The following is a 19,542-nucleotide window of genomic DNA, read 5'->3' as shown; positions in this document are numbered from 1 at the left end:
GGAAAATAGTTTCACTGCATAAAGGAGGATCCAAGACTATGGTTGCAAATTATTCACCGATCAGCATATCAGGAGTCGTTGTCAAGGTCTTGGAGAAAGTAGTCAAGGGAAAAATACAGGAATGGATTGATGAAAATGAGATACTGTACAGGGGACAGCATGGCTTTGTGAAGGGTAGATCATGCTTCAGTAACTTGCTCAAGTTTTATAACAAGATGACGGCTGAACTGGATAAGGGAAATGGGTTTACAGTGATACTGCTGGACCTGGCAAAGGCGTTTGACAGGATACCACATGGAATACTAATCCGTAAACTACAACATATGGGAATGAATATAGGGTTGGTGAGATGGATATGTGGTTGGTTGATGGAGAGATATCAAAGAGTAGTTTATTCAGGAGTAGAGTCCAAAAGACGGCCTGTGACTAGTGGTGTGCCGCAGGGTTCTGTTCTTGGACCACTGCTGTTTAATCTGTTCATTAAAGATATAGGGAAGGATCTAAGTGGAACAATTCATTTGTTCGCTGATGATGTAAAGTTGGGTAGGGCAATAGTGAATGCAGAAGATGTCAAAGTCTTGCAGGATGACTTAGAGAGATTGGAGTTCTGGGCTAAGGAGAATGGATGTCAATTTAATGTGACAAAATGTAAGGTTATGCATTTTGGGTTGAAAAGATTAGCAGCAGTATACCACATTGGGGGAACTGTACTCCAAGAGATTGATGAGGCCAAGGACTTGGGAGTGTTGGTGGATAGGGAGATGAAGTTTAGGGGGCACATTGCAAAAGTAGCTAAATCAGCTCATCAACTCACTTGGTTGTTGAAAAATACCTTGACGAGCAGAGACAAGCAAGTTATTGTACCTCTGCACTGAGCCTTAATAAGACCTCATCTCGACTACTGTGCCCAGTTTTGGTCACCTCGGTTCCTTCTTGATGGGGAGGAGGTGGAGAGGATCCAGAGGCAAGTGACTAAGATGATAGCAGGTCTATGGAATGAACCATATGAGAACAGGTTGAAGATTTGTGGTTTGCAGAAAGTAGTTGATAGGTGGAAAGTGGGAGATATGATTGAGACATTCAAATTGCTCAAGGGATTCTATAGGATTAATTTAGAGGATATATTTGAGATCAGAAATAGTGGTGGGAGAACTTGGGGACACCTATGAAGCTGGGCAAGGATGTGGTTAACAGGGGGTGTTAGAGCTTGGTTCTTTAATTTTAGAGTGGTAAATGAGTGGAATAAGCTGCCAGAGTCTGTTGTGGGTGCTATGACGGTGAGCGAGTTCAAGGCAAGGTATGATAGACACAGTGAGAATGTCGTATAGTTGTGTGGACATGACTTTTAGGGCCTCCCTCGATGAGTCTAAGGACTCCCTGGAGTCGCCCGAATTAATAATAATAATAATAATAATAATAATAATAATAATAATAATAATAATAATAATAATAATTATAATAACAATAATAATAATAATAATAATAATTTTGATCTTCACCACTGCATACTTTCAGCTGTATTTGATTCACGGTAAGATTTTATCTCACTGAAATTTTCTTAGGCCCTCTCCTGTTCCCTGCCCAGTGCCTGGCAGTAGTCTTCCACCTTTAAAAAGGAGATTTCCATTGTCGGTCTACATTCGGTGTTAGGAAAGGACAAGGCAGGTCCTGTTCCACACGAAACGCCCTTCAAACTACAGATTAGGCTTAATCATGAATACCCCATATGACGACTTAAACATTAAGGAACTCCTTGCAGTTTTCAAGAATGTTGAATAATTCCTTCACTCCAAATGGTCCAGTAGGGTAGAGATCCACCAGTTTACTGAAGTCGAATCAGAGGACTACCAACCACCTGATCCACTTTCTAGTACTTCTCAAGATAACACCAGGAAGATTATGTCGCCAGCTATCGTCCAACCACTAGTGGACTCAGATGACTCTACAGACTATCAGATAGTCAGTAGAAAGAAACGTAAGAAGAAGTCTCCTGCTATAGAATCTGAAACAACAATAGAAACAGAGGATTAGCCCAAAGATATGATAGCACCAATGGACACATCGGTACAGCCCGTAGAAAGAGCAGCTTCAGTGAACACAGCGCCTCAGCCCAAAGAAAGAATTCCACCAGTGATTCTAAGATCTAAAGACAAATGGTCGACAGTAGTGGAGGTGATGAAGAACACCGAAATCAAGTTCACCTCTGCTAAAAATTCAGATGAAGGTGTCCGCATTCAAAAGGAGCATTGGACAACAGTCGGTTATTAAATTTATGGACGAGCTGAAAATTCCATAACATACATTCCAGCTAAAAAGCGAGAAAAACTTAAAGGTAGTCATCAGAGCTCTAGTGGAAACAATAACATCAGAGGAGATAGCCGCTGACCTCAAGTCACAAAGCTTAGAACCTATAAAAGTCTTGCGCATGTACCATACAGACAAACGTCCCATACCTCTGGTTTTAGTAGAAATCAGTAAAGACCAGAGAGAAATATCATCATCATCATGCGTATCAAGGATATAGGCCAAGCATGGCCTGTTCCGGCCTTAGAAGTCATCGTTGACTCGTTTAAAAGGACGTCCTGGTTTTCCTTTTCCTAATGGCTTGTGCTGTAAGGCTTGTTTTGGTAATCTTCTGTTTTCATTCTTTGAACATGTTCCATCCATTTATGTTTATATTTTTTAATTTTTTCTATTACTGGTTCTTGATTTAATTCTTTCATAATATCTTCGTTTCTTTTGTGATCAAATAGGGTATACTTTGCAGTTTTTCCTCATAAACTTCATTTCTGCTGTTGTTAATCTTTGATTGTCTTTTTGTTTTTTTGTCCAGATTTCGTTTCCATACATAAAGACTGGTAGAGCTAATGTATTGTATACTTTTAGCCTGGTTGGTTTTTGAACTAGATTTGGTTTAAATATAGAGTTAATTACACCTGTTATTTTTAAATATTTTGCAATTTTTATGTTTATATCTTTTTCTTTTTCATATGTGATCATACATCCTAGGTAGTTAAATGAATTCACCTGTTCTAAGATCTTGTTATCTATTACTATTTTAGTTCTTGCTGGATCATGTCTTTTAAAGGCCATAGTTTTTGATCATACCGTAATCTTTGGATAACTCATTTAGATCTAAGATAGCTTTCTGTAAGTTATCTTCAGAATTTGTAATTAGTATTTGGTCGTCGGCAAAGAGGAGAATATTTAAGTTAACTGTAGGAGAAAGTTTAATTCCTTGATGTAAATTTTTATTCCATTTTATTATTATTTCATTTAAGTAGATATTAAAAGGAGTTGCTGAGAGATAAACTAAGGGATCACTGTCGGACCACTTGCTTTATCTCTCTCGTATATGATAGCTCGTGATTTAATTTTATTTGTATTTGATTATTTTCATATATACTTGTGATAGCTTTTAGGATATTATTTGGTATTTGTCTTTCTTTTAATGTGTTAAATAATATGTTTCTTTTAACTTTGTCAAATGCTTTTTAAAAGTCAAGAAATGCAATATGTGTTTCTAAATGGTATTCTTTTCTTTTCTCTATTTTTAATTTTAGGGAAAAGGCCGGGTCTATACATGATCGTCCTTTTCTAAATCCATTCTGTACTTCTAGAATAAAGTTTTCGGAATATTTCATTGGTTTAGAAAGTATTTTACTTTCGGTGTAATAAATGTTAAAGATACCAAGCTATTTTAATCCTGGCTTTACTCCATATCCCAACTAAGCAAACAGACAAACAAGTCAGGTTTGCGCCTGCAAGTGTTACAAGTCTAGCTGATCCTGCACGTAGTGCAAGACCAAGACCACTCGTGGTAAAAGTAGAATGAGCTCTGATCACTAATCTTAATATTAACCTTTAATGCAAAGCATCTCCTGGAGGAGATGTATGATGCTTTGTATTAAAGGCAAGGGGCCTTTTGAATAAGTAAAGCCGTCTCTAAAAATTCGGATGATCCCTAGGTCACGCAATTGTGGGCGAAAGACCGTCCATCTCAGCCTTGGCTCCACTCTGTAATGGCCTTCCACCCACCACCACCGAGCAGAACCGCTCATATTCCGAAGAAAAGCATTCACCGACAAAGACCCTCACCGGGCCGTTCCGGAAAACACTTCCCAGGAGACTTAAATTGCTCCATTAAGACAAAAACCTTAAGAGAGCGAACTCATAATAGCCCCCACTGGTTTCGACCTATATTGAAGTGTATTTAAGTAAAGACCTCTCTAAAAATTAGGACGATCCCTAGACCACTCCATAGTGGCCAAAAGATCGTCCAACTCGCCGTTGTCCACTCAGTGATAGGCTCACTCCGTCACCGAGAAGAACTTCTCAGCGTTGGGTCTACACAGTGGTCGGTTCACCCTACCACCAGCCAGAGCCATAATCTCAGCGGTGGCCCTACTCAGAGACTGGCAAAAACCTATCGCCAAGCAGAGCCTCTCAAAGCTTGCCACCACCAATTCCGATCCCTATTGAGGTGGGTGAGAGTAAACAATAAATTCATCATCGGCCTATTGAAAAACAAAGGGATCAGAGTGTCCCCGAAGAGAAGTAAAAGAGGGGTAAGAAAGTGACAAAGAGGTCAAGGAGTGGGATGCGGAGCACGTTGCTTAGCCTCCTCCAGATGAAGATGGAAATGGGACACACGTAGGAAGCGTGCTCTACGGTGTCCGGACTCCAGCAGAAGCTACATAATGGGTTCCAGTTGCTGTTGAACCACCACTTATTCACATTCACTGGAAGGTGTCCACAGGCTATCCTCCAGGCCAGGTCCTTTCTCGACGGGTAACCTCGATGTTTAGAGAGGTGGCCGAAGTGGATGTTGTTGTTGTTGATTCCTAGATCCGGAACGTCAATACAAAGGATGTTAAGGAGATGATCGTACCACATCTTGCTGTTCCGGATCCAGGCAGTGTTGGCAACCGACTAGCGGAATTGTTGTACTAGCTGGCAAAGTCTGTTGTAAACCTGTGGAACAATATGGGACCCTGGTGGGCTGGGATCCCACAAAGGGGAAACTGAAAGCTGAAGAAATACCACACAGGATAGCTTCAGAGATGGTTGGTCGGTAGTATCCTGCTAAGATGGAAGGCGGTATTGCTCAGGTATTTGATGTTAAGGACGGGGAGGCCAAAGCCCCCCCCCCCGCTTCTCTGGAAGTTGAAGGATCTTCATTTCAACCTCCTGGCGTAGACTGCCCCAGCAGAATTTCAAGGGTTTCCTGTAAAGCCGGAGTTCTTGATCCTCGCTGATGTTTGTTATATTCACGACGTGCTGGTACATAGGGCACAAGATGGTCTTGATGACAATAGCCCTGGACGAGAGCAACAGCTGTCCGTTTGGCCAATCCTTGAGACGCTGTGGTGTTGATAAGTTGTTGAACGTCGAGCAAGGGCTCTGCTGCAAATGGGACCCACCAGGATGGTGAGGGGTCTCCTGTATAGACGAGACCCATGGGGATGTTGTTTAGGTCCCAGATTCCATACGTCTTGATCTTAGTTTTGTTGGGGTTTGGTGTTAAACCCGACACTTTGAACCTCTCTGAGATGTTGAAGAAGTTCCGTATGGAGTCGTTGTCCCTGAGGGTGCCCAACAAATCGTCCGCATGTGCAATTACTTTGGAGTCATCCGTGGTGAGCAGTAGAGGAATCCCTCTCACAGCACGTGAGCTGTTGACTACCCATAGAAATGGCTCAAGGGATAGTGCAAAGAGCAGTGGACTGAGGGGACACGCTTGTTTGACTCCTTTCTGGATGTTAATGGGGTCCGAAAGGTGTCCGTTGACGAGGAGGCAGGTGGAGCTGTTCAGGTAGCTTCCTCTGATGATGGAAAGCAGCCCACTGCTAACCCCGACTTTCTGCAGGATGTTAAACAGAAAGGAGTGCCGGACGCTGTCGAACGCTCGGTTGCGATCGATGGTCAACAGTGCCATTGAGTACATCTTAAGGTTGACCAGACGTAGCAGTCCTCGGATGAGAATGAGATTAAACTACATCGATCAGCCAGGAACACAATACACTTGTGTACTGTTGATGACCTATCTCATCCCCAGCTTCAGTCTGTCATTGAGAACACGAGGATCTTGTACTCTGTGTTCGACAGACTGATGGGCCTCCAGTTTTTGATGACGGCTGGATCACTGTTGACTTTGGAGATAAATACGTATGGCATTCCACGAAGTCTCGCGGCATGTTCCCTGTGTTGAGACAGTTGTTGAATAGTGCCACGAGAATGGGGAGGATGTAGTCCCAGGCTTCTCGATACAGTTCTGTGCTTAGTCCGTCTGGCCCAGGCGTTATCTTCATATGGCACTGCTTGAAAGCTGATGTCACTTCGGCCGCTGTGATTGGTGCATCCAACCCTGCTTGGATGTGCACAGGGAAGGGGTCAATATTCAAACAGGAGTAACCATGGGGGGTACTGTTTTCCTGGTAGAGGTTGTTGTAGTACCACCCAGAAGGCTTTCAGGATGTCGGGTGTGGTGGTGTAGGTACACCCGCCTTCAGCGATGGTGGTGATGGTTGGCTCCTGTCGAAAATTAACGTAGCGCGTGTTGTAGAATGCAGCCGATTGCCTGTTTTCCGAGCAGAGGTGGAGTCGGATCTTGGTGTTCTTTTCTTCCACCTGCTTCTGTCTCTCCGCTTCAATGATCTTGATGTTGGATCTGCCGGGGCGTAGATGTTAATGTACCTAGTGGTACAGCACCGGTACTTCCAGTCGATGGCGAGAACTCTCCCTTCTGCGTCCCTCTGGATGTTATAGAAACCTGCGAGGAGGTGGGGGGGCTAGCATAAGCACCCCGACTCCGGCACTGTTTCTGTTGCCGAAGCTCCAAAACGATGTTACGGGGTTCTTATGGCTCAGTTCCTGCATGTCCTTGTAATGGAAAAAGTGTGTTTCCTGCAGGAACAAAAGCCGGATGTTGAACGCTAGCATGAGCTTCCACACCTTCTCTTGTTTAGATGGTGAGCGGAGCCCTCTGATGTTGAGCGAGGCAACGGAAAAAGGGGGTGGCGGCATTATGATGTTTTATGTTGTTATAGCCGGCCTAGGTTCTTGATTAGCAATTGCTTGACATATTTTCTTAACGCTTCAATTTGTGGGGGGAGGTAGTATATCCCGCACCCTGCAGACCGGCTTCCAGTTCTGCACACGAGCTCGAGAGGACCTCGAACTCGTGACGACTGTTCTTAATCTTGAAACTTGCTAATTGATTGTTCACTATTTGATGGTCAAAGCAGTTGAACTGGGAGCCGGTGTGTCTACTAATTTTAGAGTTAATGCTCTCCTGATGGCGGGAAGGGGTTTTCACCTCCATTTCGGACTCAGTTGTTGTTGAGTCCATGCTTTTTCTGGAGCAGCTTCGGTGTTTTTTCCCTATTTTAGAGGAACTCTGCTCCTTCCTCTTCTTAGGCGCTTCTTTGGGGGGGGGGTGGAAGTTGATGTCTCTATTCCTCTGTCTTCTGTTCTTCAGCAGGGTGGACGCTGACTATTACAGGGGAAATTTTAGAAGCGTCTACAGACGATGCCTCCTCCGATGTTGTTGAGGGGCGGATAGCTGGTGGAGTGTTATCCTTAGCTTCATCTGTACCCTCGGTTGTTCGTTGTTCCTCCGTCGCTGGTAGTGATACGGTGGAAACGACCGAGGGGGGGTGTTTCCTCAGCTGATGTTGTTGCTGGGGGGGGGACAGTATCTTCTGCTGTTGATGGTGCAGGACGTTTCGTAATTTTCCCTAGAACTGTTTCAGAGAATGTTTTCTCCCCGATGGTGTTGGGGAGTACCCGAAATTCACCGTCGTCTCGAGCAGGCTGCTGGTTCAACGGTTCTATCGGTGCCCCCTGCCCGCTCTGCAAATGTGCGCAGAGGACACGATGTTATTTTGTGCTCTGTATTGGAGCACTTTCGGCAGGAGTGCGGGCACTGGCTAGAGATGTGCCCGACGCCGACGCAGTTGAAACACTTGGCTCGGGGGCAGTCACTACCCAGATGTTCAGTCGAGCCACATCGCAAACACTGTCTTTGTACCCCGTGTTAATTAACCATGACACGCGACATGCCGATGGTAACGAGGTTTGGCACTGGCTGTCGCATGTCCATGGTAAAGGTGACTTCGCCGGAGTACCAGGCGGGGTCCTCCTTAGAGACGCTCTTCTTTATATTACTCACTTTCCCCCACTTACTAAAAGTTTGTACAAGCACGTCTTCTCCGGCTTCGAGATATTCCATAGGGAAGCGGTCGATCTTAATTTGACGTACTTGCAACTCCGCCATGGTAGGGGTCACCTGCTTCCCTTGGACGGGGAAACCCTACAGAAGTTGATCTCTCGAAGCAAGGTTCTTTTCCACAATAAGAAATTGTCCTCCTCCATATGGGATGAAGGAGTAGATGTTGGAAACTCCTAGTAGCTCCTTAATGGCTGTAGTTAAGACTCGGGGATCCTCCATTCCTGGAATCTCCACTCCTAATGTCCCGGTCTTGGGTGGGGGGATTACTCGGCTCATGACTGGTCTTTGCGTTCTAACAAAAAGAGAAAAATTAAGAGTCCTAAGACTCTGGAAGAAAATCCCGTAGAGCGTCGAAAGGCACTTCCAGCAAGTTGTAGAGTTAGTATTAAAAATGTAAAAGGTTAGTACAACAAAAATAAATATACAAATAACAAATATTAGTAACAAATCCTACAATGAATAAAGACTATCCTGATAAGCTCAGATTGGGAGATCCTTCTCATCAGTGGGAGACAGGCTAGAAATACCAAGATTTTAGTAATACAGGGGTTATAAGTATTTTACCAGAACAAGTTACCATAAGGTGTTTTAATCTTATTAAATAAAAATCTCAGGAGGAGATATAAATGAAGAAAGTATTTTACCTGGGGTATAATAAATGTTAAAGATACTAAGCTATTTTAACACGTTCATTGCCAATCACGCGATATCGCGCGATGCGAGTTCTCACCAAACGGCCGATCACGCGTTATCGCGTCGACGTCTCTAACTAAATAAAAAAATAAAAAAAATTTGGCCACCACACGAAATTCCAATTTTCAGCTTGGCAATGAAAGTGTTAAACCTGGTTTTACTCCATATCCCAAGTAAGCAAACAGACAAGTAAGTCAAGTTTGCCCCTGCAAGTGTTGCAAGACTAGCTGACCCTGCACGTAGTGCAAGACCAAGGCAACTCATGGTAAAAGTAGAATAAGTTCTAATCACTAATCTTAATATTTACCCTTAATGCAAATTAAGGGTAATGCGTTAGCATCATACATCTCCTCCAGGAGATCTGCTTTGCAAATTTACCCTTAATGCAAATTAACGGTATGTTTTAATACAAAGCATGATACATCTCCTCCAGAAGATCTGCTTTGTATTAAGGGTAAATATTAAGATTAGTGATCAGAGCGTATTCTACTTTTACCATGAGTTGCTTGGTCTTGCACTACGTGCAAGGTCAGCTAGACTTGCAACACTTGCAGGCGCAAACTTGACTTGTTTGTCTGTTTGCTTACTTGGGATATGCAGTAAAAGCAGGTTTAAAATTTAACATTTCATTAGTTTGTTATTTAAGATTATGCTATATATTTTGTAACAGGAATTTAGTATACTGATACCTCTATAGTTTTTAGTGTCATCTTTAACACCTTTATCAAAGATAGTAATCACAATTGCTTTTTTCCATTCTATTGGGGGGATACCAGCTGAATAAATTTTATTTAAAATAATAAGAGTCATTCTTTGAATCTTATTCCTGCGTATTTATATAGTTCTGAACCTAGCTTATCTTCTCCAGGTGATTTTCTGTTTCTTGTTTCTTTCAGGCTGATTTATAATTCTTCTTTAGTTATTTCCTTTTCATTTTCGTTAATTGTTTGCCAGTTGTCTTTTTTAAAATATTGTCTGTCCACAGTTCTGTGTAGTAATTTAGAAATTCTTCTAATTTCAATTCAATGTTTAATTTTATGTTTTCTTTGGTATCTGCATTTAGGTGTTTCAAAATCTTATATACATTGGGTCTTATTTTATATAAATCATGTTCTAAATTAGAAACAAATTTAGTCCATGATTCTCTATGTCTTTTTCTGAACTTCTCTTTTAGCTATGGCTCTTATTCTTTTATATACTATTTCATCTTCTAATCTTTTACTGCTTCACTAGTTGTGATAGGCTTCTTTTTTCTTTTTGATTATTTCTTTGATTGTATCATCCCATATCTTCAGTTTTTTCCTTTTATTGAATTTTTTGGTCTTTCCTAAACTTTCATTTGCTGCTGCATTTAGTATCGTTTTTATATTAAGCCATTCTATTTCTATTTCTTCATTTTGTATTATTTTATATAGATATTGGTTTATTCTTTGTTCATATAGCCATTGTACATTTGTGTCATTCAGTAGTCTAGTTTTATAAACAAATATTTTAAATTTTCTTTCTGTTCTTGTTACTTGTAGCCATTTAGGTGGTAATCTTAATTTTATTTTAACAAGGAAGTGGTCACTGCTTATTTCATATCCTCTGTGAACTCTAACATCTAGTGAAAATTTTGATATCTTTTCATTTAATGTGAAGTAATCTAATATTGATTTCCACCCTCTTGCTGCCCAAGTATATTTATGTATGTCTTTATGTTTATAGAAGGAATTCATTATTTTTAGGTTATTATAAACTACAAAGTCAATCAATTTTTTACCATTCCTGCTTAGAGTATGTTCTCCATGCGTTCCTATATTATTATTATTAGGAAAAGGCAAGTGACTAGTGGTGTACCTCAGGGCTCAGTTCTTGGTCCTCTATTGTTTAATTTGTACATCAATGATATTGGAAATACCTTGAATGGAAATATCCACTTGTTTGCTGATGATGCAAAATTGGGAAGAGCGATAATCAATTCAAATGATGTGGATATTTTACAGGATGACTTAAATAGGCTGACGCTATGGACTGAGGTAAATGGCTGTCAGTTCAACGTGGCTAAGTGTAAGGTGATGCACTTCGGGAGGATGAAATCGCATGCTGTTTACTATATTAACGGAACTGAACTGCAGGAAGTTGATGAGATAAGAGACTTGGGAGTTATTGTGGACAGAGAACTTAAGTTTAAAGGGCATATTGCTAAGATTGCCAAAACATCACATCAAATTACATGGTTGTTGAGGAACACACTAACAAGCAGGGATAGGGAAGTTATTATTCCACTCTATAAGGCATTAATAAGGCCGCATTTGGTCTATTGTGCACAGATCTGGTCGCCAGGATTTCTTGGTGATGCGGAAGTGGTAGAAAGGATTCAGAGGAGGGTTACAAAGATTGTTGCAGGTCTGTGGGATGTTCCCTATGAGGATAGATTGATGATCTGTGGGCTCCAAAAACTAGCTGATAGACGTAGGAGAGGAGATATGATAGAGGTATTTAAATTGTTAAAGGGATTTTACAGGATTGATACTGATGATATTCTTAAGACCAATGCAGGATGTGAGAGAACGAGGGGTCATCCCTAGAGATTGTGTAAGAGTGTGGTTAACAAGGGTGTTAGGACTAGATTTTTTACTTGGAGGGTTGTGAATGGGTGGAATGCTTTGCCAGAACTGGTTGTGAATGCTTCAACTGTGAATGAATTTAAGGAGAGGTATGACAGGTATTGTGTAAATAATGGTTAGTGTGTCAATGTCGGGTCTCCCGCGATGAGTCTTTTGACTCCATGGAGACACCGTTAAAATAATAATAATAATAATAATAATAATAATAATAATAATTAATTTTCGTGTTTCTAATTCTTGCATTTAAGTCTCCTGCTAAAATTACGTAATCATTTTTATTTATTTTATTATATATGTTTTGTAGCTGATTATAAAAATCGATATTATCCTGTTCTCGTCCTTCTTCTAAGGCATATAAACCAATTATTGTTAAATAGCCTCTATCTATTTTTATTCTAGCTTCTATTATTCTTTCATTCCATAATTTATAATGTTTTAACTGTTTTGAAAGGGAGTTATGAATTCAATCATGACTCCTGCTTGTGCTCTTTGGTCTCTGTCGACTCCACTGTATATCACATTAAAATTTTCAGTTCTCATAGTTCCTTTTAATTTCTTTTTTGTTTCAGTGATTACTACTATTTTAAAGTTTCTTTCAATTAATAACTGGTCTAATTCTATTTCTTTATATGCTATTCCAGCTTGCCGTGTGTATTATATTTTGTCGTTTCAATTTTTGTTTTACCTTTTCCATTCCAGGGTCGTTTCCCATAGATTCAATCCGATTATCTTTTTCTGTCAGCTTACAAGTAGGATTATGTTCTCCATGTCAGGGGACTAGCCTGACGATGGAGTAGTTCAGTGGTAGGGCTGCTACCTTAAGGCTTCTGAACTAGCCTTCTTCCGAATTTAAACCCATAGAAGGAATAGGGTATATTGAAGGGGGAAAGAGTAGATTATAGAAGAATTATAGTAAGGATTATAGATAGGGCATAGTTGTAAGGCCAGAAATAAAAAGACCCCATGGCCCTCGAGTACTCTAATAGCATAAGGGTCATAAAATAAGCAGAGTTGGCTGATAAGGCCTTATAGGAAATATTAAAGTAAGTGGATCTTCCTCAAAGTAGAGATAGATACAGCTAGGGGTACATGGGAGTGCTGCTTCCCTTACAATCAAGATGATTGCCCCTTATGGCCCTGTTGGTCCACGAGTCCTTATTCAGTATATTCGGACCACCCCACCATATATATATACACACACACACACGCATGCACACAGATGTTGGGCTCCCCGTATCCGCCACCCAGGGGGATGTGCTCTCTAGGGGTTACAGGGTCCCCCGAGAGGGAAATATATGACCTAAAAATTGTTTTCAACCTAGGAATTAAGACAGAGCCTCTAAGATGGAAGACATCTGCAGGTCAATGCCACCGCTGCCAGAAATATGGGCATGCGCAGAAGCTTTGTAGAGCAGAGTACAAGTGCGTTAAATGTGGAGAGAATTATCGCTCACATCCATGTTCTAAACCACGCACTACTCCAGCTAAATGCGCAAATTGTAGTGGGTCGCACTCAGTGAACTACAAAGGTTGCTCATCCCATCCATCTAATATGTCAAAAGTTAGAGAAACAGGAGTTCCATCAATTCAGAAGCATGCTACACCACCCATGCCAGAAAATCCCTGTGCGAGCTACTACAAGTAACAGATCGTACCCCTCAATGGTTTCCTCACACACGAAATCGGCAGAAACTATACCAAGCAATCAAAACTCTGCTGCAATGCTTGCCGCTACTCTTGTAGAAATGCTAACAGCTTTTAGTAAAACAAATCCAAACCAGGCTGATACAAACAGATTTCTCAAAAATACCCAAGTCATTTTCTCAATAATTAATGGATAATCGGGCCACTTCAATTAAAATCCATGCAGATCGCTTTCTGGAATGCAAACGTTATTAATAACAAAATTCTGGAACCACAAGAGTTTGCAGATCACTTCAAAATTGATATTCTCTTGATCAATGAGCGCACCTACGGCCCTGCGATAATCCCAAACTCAAATACTATTCTTTAATCAGAAATGATATGCTCAATGCCAGAGGTGGAAGCACTGCCATATTTATTAAAAAAAATATCCGTTACAATGAAATTAAAAAGACCACCACAACTAATCTTGAAGAAACTGGCATAGAAATTCATACCAATAATGCAGGCAAATTAAAAATATATTCAGTTTACAACCCTCCAGGCAAAACTCTCTTATCCTCTGATCTCTCCCAGCTACTCGATACAAATGAAGCAACAGTTGTGGCAGGAGATCTCAATTCAAAGCATCCTCTATGGAATAGCAAGAACTCGAGTAACAATAGAACGATTCTCTACAATTTTGCTTTGTCGAGAAACATTATCATTGCAGGCCCTATCGAAACACACTACGAACCGTTTAGCAGACCTGATGTTCAGGATATTGCTATTTTCAAAAACACTTCTCGTCAGTTCCAAATTCAAGTGGTTAATGAGCTCAGGTATGATCACAATCCGGTACTTTTAAGCCTAGGAGGGGATCCTGAACTCATTTCCAGCTAATCACATACTAACTTTGCAAAATTCAAAGCTGCAATCAACACTATTATAGACTCAGCACCTAATATCTCCTCCCGTGAAGTATTAGACGCAGCAGTCAACAATCTGGAAAATAAAATTCAATCTGGCTTATCTGCAGCCTCTTCCACTTTCACTCTGCTCAAGTAAACCTGTTCCCAGAAGAAATCCTTGCTCTAATCCGAAACAAAAATAGAATTAGATGCCGCTACCACAAAATGCTATCTCCCCAAGATCGCCAAGAACTAAATAGGGCAACCATTTAAATTCGATATGCTCTCAAAGACTTCAGGAATCAACAATGTGGAAAAAAACTGAACTCACTATGGAAATTGGCTAAAACTCTCTGCACGGATCGGTCGCACACACAGCCCATTCATGGCGAAGGAGGCATAATGTACAGAGATGATGAAAAGGCTAAAACTTTTGCGGATGCCCTGGAGCTCCAAAGTAGGCCTAACTACCCGCACGTGAATTTACTATTCATTGAGAAAATCCATCGACATGCTCGCTACGCTTTACGTCATCTCTGTAGGCATGAAAATATTAGTTTCACTTCACCTAAGGAAGTTTATTCCATTATAAAGCAACTCAAAAACAAAAAGGCTCCAGGACCCGATGAGACTATTAAAGCAAAAACAAAAATCATCAACAAAACTATTAAAGCGCTTTCTCATTAAGCAGTTATGCATCTGGTAGCCATCATAAATGCAATACTCAGACTCAGTTACTCTCCCACTCGATAGCAAAAGCAGATGTAATTCTATTTTATAAAGCAGGGAAATCACTACTGTTCCAATAGAATTATAGCCCCATCAGTCTGTTGTCATCTTTAGGGAAAATTGCTGAAAAAGTTATTCTCAATCGTCTACAAGATGAGGCAAACAAAAACAACATTATTCCAAAAGAGCAATTTGGGTTCCATACTGGGAACAGTACAACTCAACAAGTTCATAGATTAATAGACTATATTACAACCGGATTCAACTGGAGACAACACACAGGAGATATCTTTCTGGATGTGGCAAAGGCGTTCGATAAGGGCCTTATCTATAAAATGATTACAGTCAACATTCCACTTTACCTTTCTAAATCGTCGACTCCTTTCTAAAAGACCGTACATTTCAGTTTTAGCTGCGCGAACTTAGATCCTCTTTGAAAAGAATCACTGCAGGTGTTCCTCAGGGCTCGCTTCTTTCGCCGCTGCTTTTTAACATTTTCGTTGCAGACGTCCCTAGCACGACATCAACCATCATAGCTTGCTATGCGGTGCGGACGATATAGCAATTTTAAGCAGATCTCTCGGAACGCATCTAGCTATGCAGCGCCTACAAGTCACCGCATCAAATCTAGAAAAATGGTTCAGAAAGTGGAGGATAGCTGTAAATGCTGACAAAAGCACTGCCATTCTCTTTACCAGACGGAGAGCATCCTACTATGGAGAGGTCAAACTTCTCTGCACAACCATTCCATGGAAATCTAAAACCAAATATCTAGGTATACAACTGGATAATCACCTCAATTTTAACCCTCACATCGACTATGCTCGCAACAAATCAAATTTCGCTATTGTACACCTCTACCCTCTTCTCAACCGAAGAATTCAAGTCAACACTGAAAACAAATTACTAACCTACAAAACAATTATTATACCCACATAACCATATGGATCACCGGCTTGGGGTCACACTTCCCACAGCAACATCAGAAAACTGCAAGTTATTCAGAACAAATGTCTTCGCATGATTTTTGACGCTCCGTGGTTTGTCAGGAATGCTCTCCTCCACCGAGATGCTGACACACCAGATATTTCCACGTTTCTCCATGAAGCTGCCTCTACATATTTCACAAAAGCAGCTATACACCCCAATCAACTCATTCAAGAATCATCCAACTACGATGAAAATGAAAGGTGGAAACATTAGTGCCCGAAAGCAGCTCTGCTGATCGGTACAAGCGCTCCCACACCGCCCTAATTTGGGCGAGCCAAGTGCTCGATAATCTACCACTAAATTAACCCAACTTCTTAGAGATGAAGGGGCTATAATCCAAGGGATTGATATCCATCCAGCCATAAAACTCAACAGTCAACAGTAATTCCTTATTGAACTAAACTTGCATACTCAGATAAAACTCTTGACCTATAATATAAATTGAAACAGCAATTTTATTGTTATAAGTTTATCTTGAAGTGTTTTATTGTACATTGATTTTTTATTACGTCTCTGAAACTTAGTTGTTTGCAACAAAAATAACAATCAAAATTGTTCTAAAAGTCTTTAAGTCGATTCCAATTATGCTAGGCATATTTATTAATAGTGCTATCACCCAGGACATACATAGAAGAGTGAAAAAAAGTGGAAGGAAAGATGGCCGTGCAAAAGATGTAACGAATGATTCTAGAACAGCTTTCTATAGCTATTCCATTATTAGAAATGCAGTGAACGAGAAGGTGCATATCATTATTTTTCCTGGAGGTAGAATGAGAAGAATAATTGAAGCGTTGCTCGTTGAAATAGTAATGAATGATATGAATGAGAAAGGAAAATGTCAAATTAGATATTAGGAGATGATTAAGGAAAGTAGTAAAAGATAAACATGTGGTTGGAAAGGCAATCAAATGTGTTGCTAATGTATAATAGTGATGAATTGAGTTGGAGAGCAAAGATTACAAATGATATGTTACCACAGTTATGTCAGAAAAAAGGTGTGTATTTTGTGAATATGTGGGATGAATTTCAGGGATGGATGGAACTGTATAAAGATAGGCTGCATTTCAATGGTTTTGGTGTTAGTCGGCTAGAGAGAGATTGTTGCTGGAAGGAGAGATAATAAATATACTGACTAGATCTGAGGTGGTTCGAGGTCACATGAAAGAGCTGGGTAGCAAGCTTGCAAATGAACAGTTTACTATCATCAATGTAGTAAATGAGATTACAGAAGCACAACACAAACAGGAATATGGGGGGGGGGTAATAGTGGTGGACAGGGAGACATTTTATGAAACATGTTGATCCTGGATTAAGAGGTGAATGTGTGAGCGGACAAAAAAAAAGGATAAAATGGCCTGTAACGGGAAGGGAGAGTGTGGATGTGAGGAAAATTATAGAATTGGTGGTGATATATAGATGAAGGAACTGGGGAGGGTATAGATGAGTCATATGAGATAAGTGATGTTCATAGAACATCACTTATCCGATATTACACTTCAATACTCTCCATCTAATACCAAAACCATAAGAACTGATTTCTTATGTTTCTTTACGAATGCCAGAAGTATTCGAAATAAGGTGAATGAAACTGTTGCATTGATTGAATTTATTCGCTCCAAATTTGGTAGTATAAGCAAGACATAGGTAGATGAGGATGTCATCCTGACACAAATAGAGATGAACGGATATGATATTTTTCGTGAACACAGACCAGGAAGAAAGAAAGGAGGAGTACAGATAATGGTAGCGGATGAGTTGCACATACGTAAGGTGAATTTGGAAGGTGCAAATAGTGGCCACGGTATGAAGCAGTATGGTGTGGGATAGAGATGAACAGGATGAAATATTTACTTGGGTGTTGCAATAGACCTGGTAGTATAGAAGGTAATGAGAAGAAAATGTAGAGGCAAATTAGCGTGGCTAGCAAGACACAAGTCATCATGACGGGTGAATTTAATTATAGTGATATAGACTGGAATCAAGAGACTGCATCTTGGGAGCAATAAAAATAAATTTCTAACGTTTTTGAGAGGCAATCACTTCATGCAGTACGCAACAGAGAGTACATGAGGATCAAGGATATTGGATTTGATCATCACATCAGATGATGATGTTATTATAAATGGAATGTCAAATTTTCCTCCAATTGGTGAAAGTGACCATGAAGTGATCACTTGCTGGATGACCAGACATAAGAGAACGTCTGTTAGAAACTACTCAAAAACTCTTTGGTGCAGGCAATATCAGAATGTATTTCAAAGGTCAAGAAGATAAATAGAGCTGGTGGGAAAGGAAAGAAACAAGAGGAAAAGTATGGAATCTGGAAGAAGCAAATATGAGTAGTTGTAACAACCAATTTCATAAGGGATGAGTGCGGGCAAGGGAGGTGACTTAATTCATAAACGTAGCAAAAGTGCAGTATTAACAGAAGTAAGCTAAATGCGGCTAAAAAAATTCCTAGGGAGTGTTTTCGATATGTAGACAATAGAAGAATAAATGATTATGAAAGGATGGTGTTGACCCGTGAAAATGCAGGAATGACAACCACTGCAGAGAAGACAGTTGAGAAATTTCATGAGCAATTTATAAAGGAAAATTGCTCATTAAACACCTCAACTATATCATAAAACGTAGAGCCTGTGTAGCTCAGTAGAAGTGGCGTTTGCACTTACGGATCTTGGCAGCACAAGGAAAGACTTGGGGTTCAAATTTAGTCGCCAACTAGAGGAACAGTTTTTAAGTCTTTTTTTTTTTTTGACCGGTTCCCGAGTTAGTCCATCTCTGGCACGGACAAGCGGGTGTTTTCTCCCGGAAACTAGAGGTTTTCGTCCCGTAAACTCAAGAAAATCGGCCGTGGAAAGCACACTATTTTCAGACATTAAAAATAGTGTGTTAAGGTTAGTGGACCACGAGATGGCGACACATACTAGCCGCCTTCTTCTTCACTGCGTACCGATTAATTAGTGGTAGCCTTGGGCCAGCTATCACTGATTCGCTACCAGTGGAGATTGAACTGCTCACTCTTTCTCCAAAGTTAGATAGGGCTAAAACTGCCTCGCCTACTCCCTATATGGAAATAAAAAGGCGTTTGCTGATATTTTTTATGAAGGTATTTCATTCTTGTGAATGTGACATCGTGCAGAGGAAAAATAGGAGAAATTATTAGTAAGTGAGCAGGAGGTATATGAGGAATTCAGTAAACTTTGTGTAAAGAAGGCTGTAGAAGTTGGTGCTGTCTCATCATGTATTTTAAGGAAATCTTCTGGGGAGTTAACAACAGTTTTCACATATCTTTTAACATGAGTTTTGCTCTAGGCTAAGTTGCAAAGGGATGGAAAGAGGGTAAAATTTTTCGAATTCATATGGGAGGTGATAAGACTAGGGCTTTATATTATAGGCCAGTGTGTGTGGGTCTGGAGTTATGGTTATAGTGTTAGAGAGGATAGTTAGATATAAGAATCAGAATTGGGTTGACTACAGTAAAATACTCTTTGGTGGCCAGCATGTGCTTGTTAAAAGAGAATCGTCAATGTTCCTTTAACATATGAACATAACATATGAATTTTAACATATGAATGAACATAGCAATCTCCTTCCTTATTATAATAAAGTGACAAATGCATTGAATAAGAGTGATGCATACATAGTGGTATATTTAGATTTTGCAAATGCCTTTAATAAATTTACACATGACAATTTGGTAATTAAATTAGAACAGTTGTGGCTAAACATTAGATTAGTCTGCTGGATTGGA

The sequence above is a fragment of the Typopeltis vanoorti genome, chromosome 4, assembly GCF_054136105.1.
Source record: "Typopeltis vanoorti isolate ZY-2024b chromosome 4, IOZ_Tvanoo_1.0, whole genome shotgun sequence".
In the NCBI taxonomy this organism is placed as follows: domain Eukaryota; kingdom Metazoa; phylum Arthropoda; class Arachnida; order Uropygi; family Thelyphonidae; genus Typopeltis; species Typopeltis vanoorti.
The sequence above is the reverse complement of the archived record's forward strand: the minus strand, read 5'-3'. Positions refer to the sequence as shown.